The sequence below is a fragment of the Lepisma saccharinum genome, chromosome 15 (genome assembly GCF_977018435.1).
Source record: "Lepisma saccharinum chromosome 15, izLepSacc3.1, whole genome shotgun sequence".
In the NCBI taxonomy this organism is placed as follows: domain Eukaryota; kingdom Metazoa; phylum Arthropoda; class Insecta; order Zygentoma; family Lepismatidae; genus Lepisma; species Lepisma saccharinum.
Window position 1 is genome coordinate 73,583,353 of NC_139243.1, and position 20,387 is coordinate 73,603,739.

The following is a 20,387-nucleotide window of genomic DNA, read 5'->3' on the forward strand; positions in this document are numbered from 1 at the left end:
AATAAGACACCCTGCCCAGATAAAATTTTCAACTTCAGGTGCTAGTTTAATGCAAATATTACATCAAACTGCAAATGATGCCTGCAGGCTTTGTTGCCAACAATTTTTTCTGGCCTTCACTACATGCATATTTACCATATTGGCAGGGCCTCCCTTATGGTGTAGTGGTAACCATCTTGTAATCAAGGGGTCCCAGGTTTGATACCCAGTGGAGGTACATACTGGTTCAAATTTCACATTACACAGTAGATTCAGTTGCGATTAGCCTTACTGTGAATAAAGTGGGCTTAAACTCAAACTCTTAGTGGGTATTGTCGATGTTAGATACAAGCCTTTTGATCATATAAGCAAATATCAGGAAGTAGTTTGGCCCCAAGCAATATCATTAGCTCAGGAGCTTGACAGTCAACATGTTAAAGGATCCCACATTCAATTTGCAATGGAGATACATTACCCAGTGGTTCAGATCCAAAGAGGCCTGAAAACAAAAATTTGGAGACCTTGTATTATTATGTAATACTGTTTACCATCAAATCGAACATGGCTTCATCACGAATATTTGTTTTAATTGTTTTTACTAATATGCATTTTAACTTACTGGGTCCATACACATTGTTTAAATTCATGTAGCAATAAAACTAATACATTGTGTGAGAGATTTGCATCCTTCAAGACTCTTATTCGTTTCTCAGATAGTGTATCCACATAAAGTTATTGTGTTAAAATGATAACATAGGTTCCCTTGAGTTTGTTCTGAAGAATAATCCACATTTTTGAGAGATCTTAGGGAGAATTCACACCATTTTGTCATTTCGAAGTGACACCAAACTAACAAGTGATGGGAGACACTTGTAGCTTAATGATTTCACCAATCAAATGTGCCCTGCAATGGTGTTATGGCTTGGAAATTTCCCTCAGTCTCATCTTAATGGACTTAATCACAGTACACCCAATCTGATTAATTTATCATTGCACAACAACTATTCCTCACAGTACCAGACAGTGTTTGCTTCATCTCTACTTGTGGATATTTGCCTTCTGTTATTGAAGGCTTTGTAATTTTTCAAGTGTACGAGAATGTCTATAATCATATGCAGGGGCATATCCAGAAATAGAATCTTAGGGGGGTTCAGCCAGGATTACCCATTCCCAATGGCATGCTCCCCCCATCAAGTATTTAATGACGACAGTGTATCTATTATTAATAATAATAAAATTTACTACACACGAAGTGAATCATGTTTTGCTTAAAATCATGTTTCACACACTATAACAAATAGTGTTTAATAGAATGAAGAAGAAAAAACAGTTTCGTGGATAAAGTGAGTATTAGTTTCTCCGTATTTAAATAGTGTTTCATACTGCCTGGTAGTAATGCAATATAGTGTTTTTAGTAATTCACCACTGCATGTATTATTCTGACGAAAAAAAACAACATTACTTACTGTACCAAAACAGTTTCTCATGGTGGAGTTCGACATGGCTGAAGATAGGGCTACATTTATAGTATGACTGGCACGGTGTGCACACATTCCTTTTGGGTATTGTTGATTTATTCACGATTCCACACCATTACATCTGCCACTCACATCATAACCTCGACCTGTGATTTTTTTCATGTCAAGACCATGTTTGTGACATTGTTCAAAAAGAACTGATGTCAGATTTTCAGCTGACATATCACCACCCAGAGTGAAACTTGTAAATTTTAGTGGATATTATTCTCAGAATCCACAAACCATGCACACAGAAAGAATTCTTCTATACCTGCTACATCGTGTCTCATCGGGAAGTATTATGAATCAACCATAGTATTTTCCAAATTTGGGGGTGGGGTGGAGTTCCAGACCCCCTGGATACGCCCCTGATCACATACATACATGTATGCACGAAACAATATTAACTAATAATAAGCATGGTCATTTGAAATGTTGTGTGTTCATTTATAAGAAAGTGATTAGGGTGGAGGCACCTTAAGACATTTTTGTACTGTAGATTTAATTTTGTATCATAAAAAAATTGATATTGATTTTGGAAGATTTGAAATGTATAGTTTGAAGTTTTGTGAATCTTGTCATATGGTCAAATTTATTCTATAAATAATTCCGAAAAGATTAAAACATTTTAAATTTTTGATGACATGTTTTCCCACTTTTGGCCACTCTGTATCTAGTTATGGGCATCAGTGCATGAATAGCTCTCTCTTTCCGCTTGAGTCGCCCGCTGTGAACCGCATGTAAGAGGGTCCGTCTACCCAACTCGAGCTTGCACGGAGGAGGGGATACTGCAGCACAAGTACTTACTCTGTCGTATTTTTTTTAATTGTTAAGAGCAGTATTGCCCGAAAAATGGGAATCAGCAAAGCTGAGTGGCAACGGATTGAAAACTCCATCTCGACAGCCATAGCGAAGGAACTCAACCAACAGTTCGGAGACCTGGACAGACGCATCGCCCTGGCATTTGCAAGTGATGCGGTGTTGAAAGAAATTAAACCAGCGCTGACCACTGCAATTAAATCTGCCGTGGAGGATGCCATTCAAGAAGTAAAAAACGATTTCGAGAGGAAAATCTCTGAGCTAGACAAGCAAGTGAAGCAAGTGCGAAAGGATCTGAATTCCCTGGAACAATATGACCGTCGCCTGAACCTTGTTTTTCATGGCATCAATGAAAGTGAGGGTGAAAAGTGTGAAGTGATTGCTTCAAAAATCATCAATGAGCAGGTGAAAGTGAAAGTGCCACAAAATGTGTTTCATCGTGTTCACCGACTGGGAGCACCGCGACGTGATGGCAAACCCCGGCCGATCATTGCGCGCTTTGTCACCTACGCCCAGAGAGACTTGGTCTACAAGAACAAGAAGAACCTCAAGGCTACAGGGACAGGTATTTTCATAACTGAAAACCTAACAAAAACAAATTTGGACCTTTTTCACAAGGTAAGGCTTAGTAAAATATTCGAACGAGTATGGACAACCGATGGGAATGTACTTGCCCTACACAACGGAAACGTGGTTAGGATTAGTGACCCGGAGGACATCGCAAAGTTCAGCAGAAAGTAACGCTGTTCCGCCACACTCCCCTCCTAACGGTGGTTGCGTTTATTTTTGGAACTGCTTCCCCCATCAATGACGTACGGGCAACGGTGACCAGTCAAAAGTAGAGGGTAGGGGAATGCAGGAGAACATTCCGCGCCGAACCATACAAAGCTTGCAATACTCTCTGCATTCCTCAATGGTGGCGAAAGGAGGGCATGAACCTGTCGCATAATAGACTGTTATATAAATGTAAACAACCCTCAGCTTGTATTCTAACTCACGCCAGAATATATCGGCAAGCTCAAAAATCTATATTTCTCCCATTTTTAGTTAATCAACAAATATTTTCATTTTTTTCTTTTTCTTTTTTTGTGTCAGTATTCACATTTTTATATTAATTTTTACTTTTTTATTCTTAAATTTTTCATTTATTTTTTACATTTTTAAAAATTTGATTGTAGTAATAAGTCACTATGATAACTAGCACCTGTTTTTTTATGCGTATGCACATTTTCATTGTTATTCCAATATGCAATTCACACTTGGGACAGAATATATACTTCATGACCAACAGTGGAGGAAACGATAAATATAAATGACCCTACCAATGTAGTCAATGGTGCAGAAACGCCACTCCCAATCAGAATTCACTCCAGTTACTTTGATGAGTCGCCCATTAATATCCGCCACAGCAATTACAATATAAAGGAACAGCTCGAAGCTGAAATAAATAGATCTGAAAATGGCTTTAAATTATGTCATCTAAATATTCAAGGTTTACTCAACTCCATAGATGAATTTAAAGAAATTATATCGAACTTAAACTTTGACCTGATAGCCATTACAGAAAGCTGGTTAAAACCGAATATTAGTAATAATATAGTAGACATCGAAAATTACACATTAGTTCGACAAGATAGATTAAACAAATCTAGAGGTGGTGTGTGCTTATACATTTCTAAATCGCTTAAATGGAAACTTTTAGACGGGTTCGTTAATAATGATATCGGCGTAGAGTACCTTGTAATCGAATTAACTATCGATAGGAAAAAAATTGGACTTATGGTAGCATATAAACCCCCAAATGTCAGCTATACTCACATCAGTCACGTAGCAGATATCCTCCAACACCTATACTTAAATTACGATTACTTCATTGCGTTAGGCGACTGGAATATCAACATGTTAAGAAAAAACGAAAGCAGTACTAGACTCCTTCAGAGTATAATCAAGGAAGTTCACGGGAAACAATTAATTACCAAGCCAACCAGAGTGACAGCGACGTCAAAGTCATTAATTGATTTAATCGTTTGTTCACAAGATTTAATTGTAAAGCAAATTGGGCAGAGCGAGTTACCTGGAATCACAGATCACCATATAACATACTCCATATTTGACCTGTACACACCAAAGCAACCTAAAAAAATTATCAAAATTAGAAATTTCAAAACCATGGACTTGGACAAGTTTCGTAAAGACGCGGAAAATGTGGAATGGTGCAAAATTGAAAGAAACGAGGACGTAGATGCAGCGGTGGAGGCCTTGAATGATAACATTATCAGATTAATAGATAAGCACGCCCCCCAGCGAAAAATTCGTGTAACCAAACCTCCCGCCCCCTGGATTTCAAATCAAGTAAGGGAATTCTGGAAGTTGCGCGACTTCTTTCATCTGAGATATGTAAATACAGGAGACCCAGACGCTCTCCTATCGTACAAATACTTCAGAAACAGAGCCAAAAAAGCAGTCAGAAACGCAAAATTTAAGCACTATAACGAAACGGTAAATATGAATGTAAAAAATGCTAAAAATTTATGGTCTAACCTCAGAAGCCAGGGACTTTTACCAAATAAAAAGAGTAATGCGCTCTCCTCAGATACATTTCGGCCGAATGCGGTAAACGAGTTCTTTGTTAAGCCGAGTGCACCCTCAGATAACAATGCAGCGGTGATTGATGAAACCAACACGTATCTTGAGCAACCCAACAATGACACGTTCTTTTTTACCCCAGTAAGTAGCGAACAAGTACGTAAAATTTTTAACAAAATGAAATCGAAAGCGTGCGGTTATGATGGCATAAACCTAACTATTTTACAGTATTGCATCCCCTTTTGTTTAGAAGCTCTTACGCACATTATTAATCTTTCCCTTTCCAAAGGTTGGTTCCCTCAAGAGTGGAAAAAATGCGAAGTAACACCTATACCTAAAAAATCCAACCCCACAGAAATAAAAGATCTACGACCTATTAGCATTCTATCCACAATGTCCAAAATACTTGAAAAAGTAATTTATGAACAAATACTTTCACATATTCAAGGTTTCCTACCACACTTTCAATCTGGTTTCAGAAAAATGCATAGTACTTGCACTGCGCTGGTAGATATCGTAGACAATGTAAGTAAAGGAATAGATGAAAATGAAGTTACACTTTTAGTCTTGTTGGACTATTCAAGAGCGTTCGACTCGATCAATCATGAATTGTTATTGGCCAAACTGTATCACTATGGCGTTACCGGAAACGCGTTAAATTGGTTTCGATCATATCTCGGCAACAGGAAACAACGTGTGAAATATCGGGAACGGAAGTCACATACTCTAAATGGTTAGTTGTTCAACAAGGCGTCCCTCAAGGAAGTATATTGGGTCCACTACTATACATGATTTACGTAGCTGATTTCGACCGCGCTGTCCAATATTGCCACTACCATCAGTATGCTGACGATTCGCAAATCTATATTCAGTGTAATACGGAAAACTATGATAATGCGATGACCAAACTTCAATTCGACCTTGATGCTATAACAAATTGGTCACGGAGGAACTCCCTTCAATTAAATCCAACAAAATCTTGCTTCATGACCATAGGAACTCATGGTACACTTAAGAAACTTCACAAAAACGCACCTTCTCCTCCAACTCTTGGCAGTATACCGCTATGCGAAGTGGATACAAGCAAAAACTTGGTGATTGTGTTCGATAGACACTTAAATTGGGAGCCACAAGTCGAATTTATTGTGAAAAACTGTATGGGGAAACTTAAATCTTTGTATCATTTAAAACATGCTCTGGACGCTAATGTTAAAGATCGTCTTATGCAATCACTCGTCCTATCCACGTTAGACTATTGCGCTCCAGTGTACAGTAATATATCCCAGGGCTTAAACTATAAACTTCAAAAAATTCAGAATTGTTGTATACGTTTCATATTTAACCTAAACAGAAAGGAACATGTATCCCCCTATTTAAAGAAACTTTCTTGGCTAAACATTAGCAATAGAAGAAAATACTTAACACTCACCTTGATGCACAAAATACTTAAGAGTGGCTCCCCAAAATACTTATCCGATAAGATCTGTTCTCGTAGAACATCAGCCGAACATAATATCCGCAACAAGCACAATCTAAAAATCCCCAAACATAAAACCGCCACATATAACAAGTCCATCATTGTTACAGGGATCAGGGAATGGAACAAACTGCCTGCACCATTGACTAACATTATTTGCCATCAAAGTTTTAAGAAAAATCTGAAGAACTTACTATTGTCCCAACAACTTAATTAACCTTCATATGTTAACAATTGCACCTGCACTTATGCATACCTAACCTACCCCCCCCCCCCCCGGCATACACATTGAACTACCGAAGACTTATTACTTATCTTTACTCAACAATATATATACTAATCTATCCAATGTATTATTTTATCATTGTATAATCTTTATATTTTCTTTATTGTATTATCATGATCATTATGTGTTTTTTTTCTTTCTTTTTGTTTTTATTCATTTATTGTATCTTTGACAAGGGTTGGTTGTAAGAACGGCCCATGAGGCCGAAACACGCCTGCTTAAATAAAGACCATTCTATTCTATTCTATTCTATTCTATCTCTAGATTCTCTAGATTTTAGAAATTTCTTTCATAGTGGAGCTACTTTATCTGTGCCTTCACTGCCCCTGTTGCAGCCTCCCGTTTAGACAGAAATCTGTGAATTTGACCTTGATGTCATAATCCACATGCCTTCCACATCTGCGTCAAAGGTCAACAGCTCACAGGTTTTGGGAAGGAAGGGCTGGAATACATGGTAGGCACTATGATTGAATATTGTGCATTCATTTTGTATGATGTATATATCTGTATCATCAAAATTATTTTAGTAGTCAAGTGTGTAGTAGAGGATGATGCCAGTAGCAGTCAATTAACACCTCAAGAAATGTTTTAGAAGATACATAGAAAAACTAAACACACATTTAATACTGTTAAATTTTGTTAATTTTAAATAAATTTAAATTTTGACTGATTTTCATCTTGTTTATATTTTTTTCCTTGCTGTAGAGGATATTGCAACGATGAGATGAAATAGAACGATCTCACTGCAGTACATGGGCTGCTTTTTCCCTCTAAATAGATGAACAAAATTTATATCCCCTGAAAGTATGTACCTTCTACTTCCATTTTCCGGTGCTACTTTTCTGATTACTATTATATTATTGCGCATAAAAAAAGTTTTTCCTGCTACTAACAGGAATGCATTTCTCCATTTGTTCGCGTCCATATTGTTTACACACAGTTGCTGTCATTTGTTTCGGGGTCCTCCTCTCCGCACAAGAGTTTTGCTACCTTGTGTTCCAACGTCAGACGAGGAAAGCCTGCAAGGTTAGGTTAGGCCTGTTAGGTTAGGTTCCATTAGTATAAATACAATGAAAAATTATTCTTTGGGCTAAGAGAACTAAACCTAACTACCTAACAACATAGGCACTTTTTGCTTTCACTAGATTTGTGCAGAAATGTGCGCAACCATGTCCCTTTTTCCTTCCAAGCGCGACCAACCTGGATACGAATTTCTTGTTTCTTTCAAAGGAAATTTTTATTCCGCACCTTCAAACTTACTTTTCCCGATTACTAACTACAAAACATTACCAAAAAATTATGAACCGCGTTCCTCCTAAGCAGCCCAAATTCTGCAGTCTTACAGTAACAACACGCACATTTAATACTGTTAAATTTTGGAAAAAATGAAATTTGCGATCAATTCTAGCTACGGCTACGGGCCTAGTAGAGACTTTGAGATTTTTCACTCATTACCTTATCCACTTTAATGTCGCGATTAACCTCGTTAGGTACAAGTTTTCTAAAATATAGAAAGCAGAATGGGCACACCGCATCTATAATAAAAGGAAAGATACTACATGTGGACTTTAAACAAAAACTCAACTCAACTGGACATTTAAATTTTGACTGATTTTAGTCTTTTTATATTTTTTTCCTTGCTGTAGAGGATATTGCAACGATGAAATGAAATAGTACTGTCCTTGCCTTGGCTAGGGTTCGAAGCCCAGACTTTCGGCAACAAGATCGTGAGTTTCATGAAATAACTTCCCTTCCAAAGAATCGAATTCACCAAATCTTTCTTACGTGAATAACAACTTCCTCTAAATTTCCAACCACTTTATACTGGTGTCATTTCAAGCTGCAGCAATCCGCTGACATGTAATATTACCTTAATTTGTTGTACATTTATGAGCTCATTTGGCATGTGCATTCAATGGCTTTCTATATTTGTAGATTTTTGCACAAATGTCGCTGAGAAAAATTTCCAGAAGCAAATGCGACGTCTTTGCCACGATGTTTGTATTTGCGTTTGCTTGTGACCCCTAATTTACGCTTGTGCCTTTCAGTCGCAATTTGCTAACTAACAACTATCATTTTTGTTTAAAGAAAACGGCATATTCGCATACGCCCGTAGCTTCTTTCTAAAGCTATTTATTTTTCTGGGTTGGCTTCTCTGATTTTGTGAGGCCCCGGAATCAGAATTTCATTATCACTTCCGGTGCGGTCCTGGGATATGTGGAAAGAGAAATTTCGCGACCGGGATAGACCCAGGGTTGGCAAGATTTGTGTTTTTTTTAAAAAAGAACTTCTGGTACAAAAACTAACAATTTCCGATACGTTCCAGACATACATTTATAGAAGAAAATGTCAGGATTCATATTCATCTAAATTTCAATAAACTAAATATTATAGAATTACTATCTTCGTCGTGGAAAAATAAGGGTGAAATATTTCCTGCTGCCTGAACAGTTTATATAGGAGAAAACAACCTGCAGTGTCATAATAGATTCTCCAGATCAATTTATCTATCCAAAGTACAAAATTGTGTTACCAAAAGTAAGCGTCTGCGCTTCATTCAGTTATACAAACCAATGAATCATATCGCAAGAGAAAAAAAAGTCACGTCATGATCAAAATCACGCATTGTGTATTCAGATACTTCCACCAGTCTCAAACTTACAGGACGGTACGAAACAAAGAACTGAGAAGTTTCGATTTCTGCAGTAAAGCACGGGCCCTTCTTGTCGCACAACAGTTTTGCTACCTTGTGCATACATAGCTAGCCTGCCTAACCTAACAACGTAGGCATTTAGCCAAATTAAAGGTAGTGTCTGCTGCCACGTTCTTTTTCTGCTGTAACCCAAAAGAGACATGCGCCTGGCAGCAGACTGTTTTATCGTGATTTCATCATGCTATGTATGCAATTACGTCCGTAACACATACTGTGAAGTTTTAGCGATTAATTACACAAAAATGTTTTAAGATTAGGTCCCTTAGCATTCTTCTAATAATAAACCTAAATGCTCTCGTAGTTAGGTTAGGTTCTGTTAGCATTAAAATAATATAACTAAATGCTTTCTAAGAAAAAGGTTCTAAATTACTTGTACATTGATTCCCACTAGTCATATACTTGCATTTTTATCGTCTTCATCTGTTCTTAAGATTTGTAACATCCTTTTAGCAGACGAATTACGTGGTAGGAGCAAATTTGACGCGTATTCTTACTGCTGACACGCGCGTGGCAGCAGACTCGGCCAAAATTAAAAAGCTTTCTCCCGTGATGTCAGCAGGGCGATTCACGAAAATGACTACAAAATCGAGTCTACAATGAAGTAGTAGTTTTTAGTAGTAAAAGATATAGTAAAGTGCGATTCACGAAACCGTCTACTAAGAATCGACTATATCTTTAATTGTGTACAGCGCACGGCTACAAGGAAAGTGGTGAACTTGGCGAAACTAAGCAATATCTATGGAAATAATCGATATTTTTATCGATTGTTGTGCATGTCGTACTTCGAGATTCCGAGAGTTGTTTGTTTACGCAGAATGCATAGAAAACTATTTTAGTTTGTTAAAACTGCGAAGTAATCGAAATGTACGCGTAACTGTAAAGTAATTTGTATAAAGTGAAAATACTCGTTGAATTAAAGCAATTGTGTGTAAATACACGAAATTTAATAACAGATGCTATGTTTTACCTTACCTTCTACTGTATGTCACTGTTGAAACATATGCGGCAGACCTAAGGAATACTACCGTGCGTCCATTTCGATCTGCAGCCGAGAGATCGGGAGAAGCGTGGCGGGCGGCACTGACGGAGATGCCGACATTTGCGGCCTGAAATGCCCGCTTATTTTTATGGACATATGCAGACATTTATATAAATATTGCAAAACGAGCACTAACCTGTGTTATAAGAGTATGGTTTTAATTTTAGTAGCTTAGTGACTGTATGTGCCGATGATTTTGACACGCCCACCTCTTGTGAAACACGGCGTAGAGGTTTGTTTGGAGAACATTCTAACGCTGCACCAATATCATAGAGTTTTGCTTCGGTTAGAATCACTCGTTTTTGCTTAGGTGTTTTAAAATTTAACGATCCAGTTTATCGTAATTTAAGGACAAGATGTCTAACCGTATCTCTGTGTGGAGTTGAAACGCATGGGAATTTCTGTACAAATTACCTACACACGTCTCGACACGAGTTTGTTTTCACGTAGGTACGTGTCATACATAAAAAAATCTTTGTTCTAACGTGAATCTTGCGGCTGGCATTCCAATCGTCTCACTGACACGTCACACATACACACTACAATAACACAAACAAGTAACCAAGAATAACACTCTTGCGCACAGTACGAAATTAACACGCTCTTGGTTTACATTGCTCGCCACTATATTTACAACTCTGTCTTCATCTAGTCGCGAAGGAACAAAAAACTCGAGCTCGGAGATTTCGGATTGCAAGGAAGCTCACGAACACTATTGACTTTTAACGGTTTCTTCTACAGCCTAATCTTGATACAGTGTTGCACATTCAAAACCTCCAAACGATCCCCATCGGCACAAAACTCTTTCAAGGATATAAACTTAAGCACGACGTTACTGGTCAAACCTATGATTAAAATGTTTTATTATCTGTGGCTCTTAACATCGTTTCTAAAGCGTATTTTTTTGTGTATATAAGAGCAGAACTTGGATGAATTACAGAAGAACTTTTGCGTGTTATAACACAGGTTAGTGATCGTTTTGCAATATTTATATAAATGTCTGCATATGTCTATAAAAATAAGCGGGCATTACAGGCCGCAAATGTCGGCATCTCCGTCAGCGCCGACCGCCACGCTTCTCCCGATCTCTCGGCTGCAGATCGAAATGAACGCACGGTATTTGCGTATGCAACAATGGGAAACACTGTTGACGGCCACCGTGGCTGAGTGCTCTGAGCATCACGCTAACAAGCCAGAGACCCCAGGTTTGAACCATGATCAGGCATGAATGTGTCATGATTCGGGAAAGGATTTTAAGGTGCAAATTATGGTCGGGAAAGGAAAAAAAAATGTTTCTGAAAATGTTTTCAAGAAGGTGCTGATAAAATGACTTTATTCCATACTGTCTTCATCATCATCATTCTTACTGGTGTAAGTAACGTCCCGTGTAACTTGGCTTTTCTTTTGAAGGGTGGTGCTACACTCAGAGAAATAAATGCATCATATCGATTGATGCACCAGAATGCATCGATTGATGCACTAAAGTGTGTTTTGTAGTTTCTTCAAAGAATCAGATTCACATTTCATGCATTTTGGTGCATTTTTGTATGTCGTGAAAGAAACACCAAAGTGCACCATTTGATTCAAGTGAGGTTATTTTTTCAGTCGAGATGAACTTTAATGCATCAGTTGATGTTCCTTGATGCACCTTCCTGCATCTTCTTGGATGATGCACTTAAACGTTTCGTCTGAGCTACATGAAGCATCAAAACGCATCAGCTGATGCATTAAAGTGCATCTTGACTGAAAGAAATCCTCACTTGAATCAAATGATGCACTTTGGTGTTTCTTTCACGATATGCAAAAATGCACCACAATGCATCAAATGTCAATCTGATTCCATGAAGAAGCTGCAAAACACACTTTAGTGCATCAATCGATGCATTCTGGTACATCAATCTATATGACGCATTTAGTTCTCTGAGTGTAGGTAGGAGTGGAAAATTTTGTTGCTTTCGTTTTTGGGATATGCTTATTCCTGCTGCAACTGCAACAGCTGAGTTTCTAGGGCAGAGGTTTTTGCTCCTGTTTACTTGTCTGGAGCTTGAAGTTTTGAGGTGTTGTCCTCCAAAGGGTTTAATTTGCCTCCTTAGAGCCTGAGCGTACCGCCAGTTCGTTGGGGGTGGGGGTTGTCTCCCTCGGCTGGTGTGAAGGAACCCCTACCCCCTGTGGTTGCAGCACTGTTTGTGAGTGTCTCTTCATCAATTTCACGTCACTCCCTCTCTCTATCACATGAATCGCTATTACCAAAAGGTAAAAGGTGAAGGTAAAAAAAAAGGTAAAGTGTTCCCCTGTGCATAGCACCACGCTATGAAGGCGTATAGGGGGTGTGGGGGTAACGCCCCACACTTTCTTGATCCGGTCGTGAGTGGGGGTGATGTGATCAGCATCACGCCCCTGACCGCCTTTACCCCCCAGGGTTTCCCCCAGGTACCCATGTTATTCGACGCTGGGTAGGCGCCGGGGCCGCTTCCACCGTTAGAAAAGTTCCCGGATTTGAACCGGCCGGGGATCGAACCCGGGAATGTAGACTTGGGAAACAAAAAATTATGCTGTTCAAACTTCTTAGCAACACATCCAAGAAAAACACCCAAATACATTAGGCACTTTTAATACAAGACTACTCAAAATATCACAACAGTTCTACATACTGAAAATTGATAAATCATTTCCCGAAGTTTGAACCTGGAAGAAATTTTATTCCCCAAATCCTGATCCGACATTATACGGAATCCCACACACCTTCATAAGTCACAAAATCAATAAATGTCTTTGTTATGTTGCTAGAGTAATACAGGATCAAATTGTAAAGATTAGTGAGAATTCCAGGTAGATATGTATTCTGTATTTTTTACAAGGGGGGAGCAGTTGCCCCTCTGCTCCCTATAGCTACAGGCCTGCTGTGACGTCACCTACGTAGGTGAAACTTCTTCCGAGGGTCGCCATTTCAGCAACGAAAACATGTTGATTTGAAGAAGGGGGGCGTATGTCAGGCTCACACAAAGCATTTGTGGGGGGGGGGGGCAGATTCGAAAGTGTTGAATGCTCAATCGATTGAATTAGGTTATTAACGTCGTTTTCTGCCACTTTGGCTAATCACGGCGATGAGCATGAGTGATGATATGATGAAATTCATATGAGAACATTCACAATGAACATCCATGCCCAGGCTGGGCATCGAAATACACGTAGAACGAAACAATTTAATAATGATTGACTACTATAAATGTGGAGCTGAAAAAAAGGAAGGGGTGGGCTGACATCTCATTGGTGTCGATCTGTCCGAGTCACTAAATAGCTATCCAGGTTATTTACTCTGGTAGTGAGAAATTGGAATTTCAATAATATTACATCCTTTGTAATGTGATAACTAGGGCTAGGATTTTGATGCAAATGCATATTTTTTTTGGTAAGGCAGAAACATTGCATAAGTAGATAGGAACGTATTTTACACGTAAGTGAATAAATGGGAACGCCATTGTTTGGGCATTTTTTTGCAATTCTTTGAACCTTTTTGAAGTAAATGTAATTTTTTAGACTTTTTAAACCGTTTGTCATTTTTCGGCCATTTTTTAAGTCATTTTATGAATTTTCTACATTTTGGTGAAAGAAGGGACATTTTACATGCAAATGTAACCCTTTGGAGGAGAGAGGTTCCCGACTCTCGTCTCATTGTCTTCAGCGCAGTTCTGAATGACTGTGTTTGAAGAAACAAAGAAATTCTGTGCAGGATTGTTGACACAAGGTGTTGTATAACAATTCAGCTCAAACAATGTGATTTCCCCTATATCAGTAAATATATTGTCGCCAGACGGATTATTGTAAAACAACAAAGGGTACAAAGTTTTGTGCTCTGTATCGGATATTTTGTCAGGGAGCAATTTGCACTCTATGGAATTGAAAGTGACTTAACAGGATGTGATATTGTTTGTTCATTTCAAGTAAGCTACTCTTGTGTAGGTGGAAGTCGAAAAAAAAATTTCCGTGTACAAGGCTCTCTTGTCCAAAAACCGACAATCATTCGTTGTGTACTGCAACTCAGTACTTAAAGTGTAAAAGATGACAAAAAGTGAACTTTCTTGTACTACCACCATACGCAATGAGCATGTGATAGATACTGTAATTTGATTTGTAACTTGAATTTCTCTTGGTAGTTTATAAATTTGTTTTAAAAATCTTTCAGAATTTGTAGGTCATTTTTCTAAGTTTATAGGGCATTTTCTTGCATGTATTAGGTCATACATGCATTTACAATGTACTTAAACCTGAGTTGAAGAAATAAAGATGAATAAAAAATAATAGAAAAATTGGTATTTTAGGCAATATTATATAATATGGGCAGGCCCGTACCCAGGGGAGGGGCCACGGGGGGCATGGCCCTCCTCGAACTATGAAATATTTAAATGTGAACTTACAATAAGCTACGAAAATAACATCGACGATTTTTCAAATTTGTAAAATTCCAATTTTCTTCTTGCAAAAATGAATGTGTTTGTTGTGTAGAGAGGCAGACATTAGAAGTTTGCAGTCTGCAATATTGTGTATTTTTAGTTCTATGTTACAATCATTGATGCAAGGGGGGATTCTCTTCGAGATTCAGACTTCGGGAAATGATTTCGCAATTTTCAATATCTAGAACAGTTGTGGCATTTTGAGTAGTGTATTAAAGTTCCCTAATGTGTTCGGATGTTTTTCTTTGATGTGTTGGTATGAACTTCGAACTGCTTAAATTTTTGATTCCCAAGTCTACCTTTTGGTAATATTGATTCATATCATATGAATCATATGGTAGATAGAGGGAGTGGATATTTAATTTTTGTTACTTAGATTTGCTTTTGTGCAACTTCTAGCTAATCGCTAAAATGAGTGATGACGTGAAATTGATAAAGAGACACTCACAAACAGTGCCACAACTACAGTGGCGAAGGGGGCATTGTCCATCCCCCCCCTCCCCGACCTTGGATTGAGTTCATTCTAGGGGAAGCAAACATTGAGGAAGAAAGAAAAACAAGGACAAATGGATACTCAATATGGAATTAGTTTTCACTTGTTCCATGCATTTATCTTTCAGACGGCCGGGGGCACTTGCAGGAGGGCATAGAGTGAAAATTGCCCCCTGGTTTTCAAATATTATACAAATAAGAATACATTTCGTAAAATTTTCTTGATCGCTTCGCTCACAATATCTTCGCACTTATAGTCCAAATTCAGAGCCATACCATTGGGCGGCAGGAGTCGGCTTTGGGAGCCAAATGATCTATGTGGGGGAAAAAATGTTAAAGAGAATGCCATGGAGCCCCGTAAAATTATTTGCACCCTTTTAATTAAATTTCTCTCTATGAAACTTCATATGGAATATTAATGATGCCACTGTAATCCAAGAAGTAACTGATCAATCAAGGGATTCCAATTTGTTTGTTGGGTGTCAAACACATGTATTTCAACAATAAAATAACAAAATTCACACAACATTTTGCAAAATGATTAACGTAACCAGGAGGCAAACATTGTCTGTTGTGATGCAAGAGTCTCTGCCCTTTGAAGGAAATATAAACCGTGGTGCACTAAGGGACCCATGTTTTAGCAAGTAGAAAAAAAAATATTACAAAGTTTTACATAATTCATCATCAAAGTGTAGATAATATGTAACCATTATTATTTAATTAAATCGATTTTTCTTGCATAACACAACACAATGGTGTTGTTGGTTTCTCGTTAGATTCCTTTGTGAGTAAAAATCTTGCATACTGGAAACTAGTGGGAAACATTATGAAGCACGATTTATAAAGGACTCCGTTAATCAGCTCTGCAGAGAGGCCCAAAGCTAAAGAAAGGAAATTGAGTATGATGATAGTTCCAAACTCTGATTTAGCATAATTTCGTTCTTGGTATTCGCTGTTTCATTTCCGTCGTCTTCTACCTCTGCTTCTTATCTTATTTCTGTTCTTTTCCTCTTCCTTTCAATCTCTGGATGACCGTCTTCATGACACAAGACATAGTCCACTAAACATCACGTACACAACTGCCCACTACCAAAGACAAAAATGGCGGCGGCAGAACGATGATCCAGCATCGTTTTCTTTCTTTGCAGAACTTCATCTCCTTCTTCACAATCTTGTACCAGAGATTCATCTCTTCCATTCTGTTTTCGTTTGGTCGTCTCAACATTTAGCGCTCTAATGAAAATCTCTTTTGTATGTATGTATTTTAATGTTCTCTTCTACTTATTACTACCAGTAATATTTATAATAAATAATATGCAACAATCTACTCCCCCATTAAAAAAATACATTTCCTTCCAAATATATGCATTTCCTTTTTATATTTGAATCCAGAAATTGAAGTCACTATAAGCCCCCTGCCCCCCCCCCCCAAGAAAAAATCAGAAAACTGTTCGGATTGAATGGAAATATTGCCGGCCAAACCTTCTTCACTTTAATTCGTTTTGTTTCTCGAGGGCCTCTTCGATTCCGTAGTGGTAGAGTTCGATACCCCCAACGGCATATAGTTGTTCGGGTCTCACTTTAAATTATAGGTCCAGCGCCGATTTGCCTACCAGTGCATAAAGCGGACTTAAACTTCTAACTTAGTTTTCCGCAGTGTAATATTTCCAGAATTGAGAAAAAATGTCAACGAAACAGTCAAGTGTACGCCCAGTTACGTTGTTTAGAAACAGGCAGGGAGAAGAATTAATGCAAAATAGATAAATTTCTGCGAAATTCTTAAAATGTGCCGAAAACTAAAACATTTTATGGGGCACGTTTAATTTTAAAATTATATTTGTTAAATAGTTTATAAAAACTCTCTTAATAATAATATAGCTACATGGTGTATTAACGAAAACTAAAACTAAAGTGGACATTAGTGCCAAAGTCGTAAAATTCATGATTATCCTTTTCAAGATATAATTGTAGCATTAGAACCTTAGGCATATAATATTCAACACCCTTCATATGATAACACATAACAAAGATTTTTCTTTATTTGCTTATAATTACAGACGGATTTGAATCTCAAATTGAATGCTTTTTCATCTATCTACCTCAGAAATAACAATATCACTCCAACGGAATCCGTGCAATTATATGTTCATAAGCCACTTTCACTCGACAAGCAGAAATTCCTGCGGCAGAAACATGACAACCTTCTCCAGCACCCTGTCTTGACCTTATAGAACTCCAGCTCCTTCTCAAGGATTCTAAAATCCAACTTCAGCTCTTCAATCAGATTCTTTTTCGTTTCCTTAATTGACAGGCAATGACTTTTCATGAACCGCACAGCATGTTCGTGGTCGAGTCGCTTGGGTTGTTCAAAATAATATTTGAGTCTGTTTTCGGAAGCCATCTGTTCGTCCGAAAGCTTTCGTTTAAGGCTTGCTTCCAAATCCTGGATCTTTTTGTCAAATCTAGATAGCGCACTTGTAGAAAACAGCTTTTTCTGCAGTGAGGACTTCTGGGAGTCCACGAACTGACTAATTCCTTCCTCCGCACGCTTCCATTCACTGTTATAAACTATGGATATGGGACTATCTTCGCTCTTTTCAGCTTCTTTGTCGCCGTTTGACTTTCTCTTCTTCTGGTTTTCGGTATGGACAACTATCATTTGCCCTCTTTTCCCTGCGAAAGTTAAAATCTCAGGTGCCGGGGGGGGTTCGCTCCTCTCGTGGTGGACTTCCCACGGAGCCCCGCCGACACTGAATGCAATAGTAACAAGGCATAAGCGGCTTCTCCTTTTTCTTCCCAACCATCTCGTAGAAACTTCTCTCTTCCAGAATCCTCCTGAACTCTCGTTCTATGTGGTTCATTAGATTCCTCCTGAACAGTTTTACAGTCTTGCATTGGAACGTAGCGAATTTCAATGTGTAATGTGCTCTGTTGTTTTTTTTGGAGAGCAGGAAGTATTGCAGCTCTTCCTCCTGTTTCGATTGAAGCTCCTCGCACCTCCATACTAATGCTGCTTCCAAGCTGGAAACCTCCTTCTGGAAGACGGTTAACGCGCTTTTCTTCAAAAATTTCCCTTTCAAGCTCTTCATTGAAGAGGATTTTTTTGCTTGAACAGCGCAGTTAACCATCACCATCGTGTCCTCCCACTCAGCACTAACGTAAGTCCTGATAAACTTTTCGCCCCGTCGAGAGCGCGAATCTTCATCTGCAAGCTGCGAGGGCGTTGTTTCCTCTACTTGAACCTTAATTCCATCAAAGCGATTCATTTTAGTAGTTTCGTGTTGCGTTGCATCGTCTCCCGAATCTTGAATGTCTGTGGGCGAGATCGCATCAACTGCCAGAGCGCCTTCACGATTCGTGGTCGATTCCTCACGATCTTCTGCCATTTGACGTGTCCTGGCCTCATAAATCCTCTCATGATGTCGTTTATCCTTTCCAGCGACCTGCATGCCGTGGGAAGAAATTCTACTGTAGTCGTCGCCTCTTCTGTAGACGTTCCTAGCAGTGCTTCCTTCCTTCGATGTGCTGGCTTCTCCAGGTGGTTTCACATCGGCAAACAGAGCGTCTCCATGATTCGTGCGTGGACCTGCGCGGTCTTCCGTCATCTGATGCGTCACGACCTCGGCCATGTTTTCAAGTTCTCTTGCATTGTAAGGAAACTGTACGCCGTGGGACAAGAGTTCGCAGTAAATGTCACCGCTTTCGTGTACGTAGCTAGAAGAATACTCAGATGTCGGTTCCCTCTCGTCATAATCCGTGGGTCTTCTGCCACGGTCTTCTGCCAGCTGACAAGTCACGGCCTCGGCAATCTTGTCAAGTTCTTCCTTCTGAGGAATACTCGTTGCTTCCTGTATTGTTCTCCTCGCTTTCCCTTCAAAATATCTGTCGCAGCAAGCACAGGGTGCTGCACAATCTATAATATAGTTCATTTCCAGGGGTTTTATCGGCAAATCACGGTTTAGTTTAAAATCTCTCTGCGGCAAGTGGCTGCGTGACCCTTTGACGCTCTCTTCTTTTCCAGTGCACTCATTCTGGTCGTCGGTGGCCTTTCTGAGCGACTGCGAAGTGCTCAGTGCCCTAGCAGCGATGCCATATCTACGCTCGTCATTTACAATGTATGCACCTGGCGATTCATTATCTTTCACCCTCCATGCAGGAGAAAGAGTGACGACCAGGGCTTCTCCTTGAGGCAAATTTATCTCTTGGCCACGAATTGGGTGCGAGTGTGAGTTGGGGTCCCAATGCCTATCTTCTACATTAACTAGTAGAATATCATTTTCTTTTAAATCAATGTTCGTTCTCTTCGTAATGTTTTCATTGGTCTCACTCAAAAAGAAGTTTGGATCCTTGTTGAGTACAATTCTATCTGTTTTCATCGTCTCTGTAATATTCACGTGCTCGTCTTGTGTGAGAACAGCAGCTTCATTTTTGGTCTCCACATTGCTTCTTCTCACTGAACTTTCAACAATCATGTGGAAACCATTAACCAGCGCATCAAAAGCATTAACTCGAAGCGTTTCGTCAGTCATCTTAACAATTTCTCTCCTGCTGATAGAATACAATACTCGAGGTTGGCCGTCCGTCTGAATGAAATAACCGCATCTTAAAACTGAATAAGATTGATAAGACACGAGGCGATAGATGAAAGAAGAGCTGTAAAAATAATCCTTGAAAGTCCATAGTGTAAAGAACTGGTTTGTTTGTATCCGATATGCACGATGCGAGTAACGCTCGTCCAAATTGACAAATTTTGCTAAGTACCTTTCTGCTTCGTGTAGATTTCTATATGATTCGCAAAGTCCCGAAAGCAGTTTTCTCCGAATTGGGGCATGATATGCACTTGTAGTTTCTCGACTGAGAATTTGCAGCTTAGTCCTGGCAGACTTCAAATCACCAAAGATCTGCGATACAAGATCCATAGCGCTCTCTATTAAGTTTTGCACCTTTTTTTCTTCGCAACGTTTAACGCACTTCTATGTCCAAATACTTGTATTCGCAGGTCTAATTACCGGGCAACGTGTTCCCCTT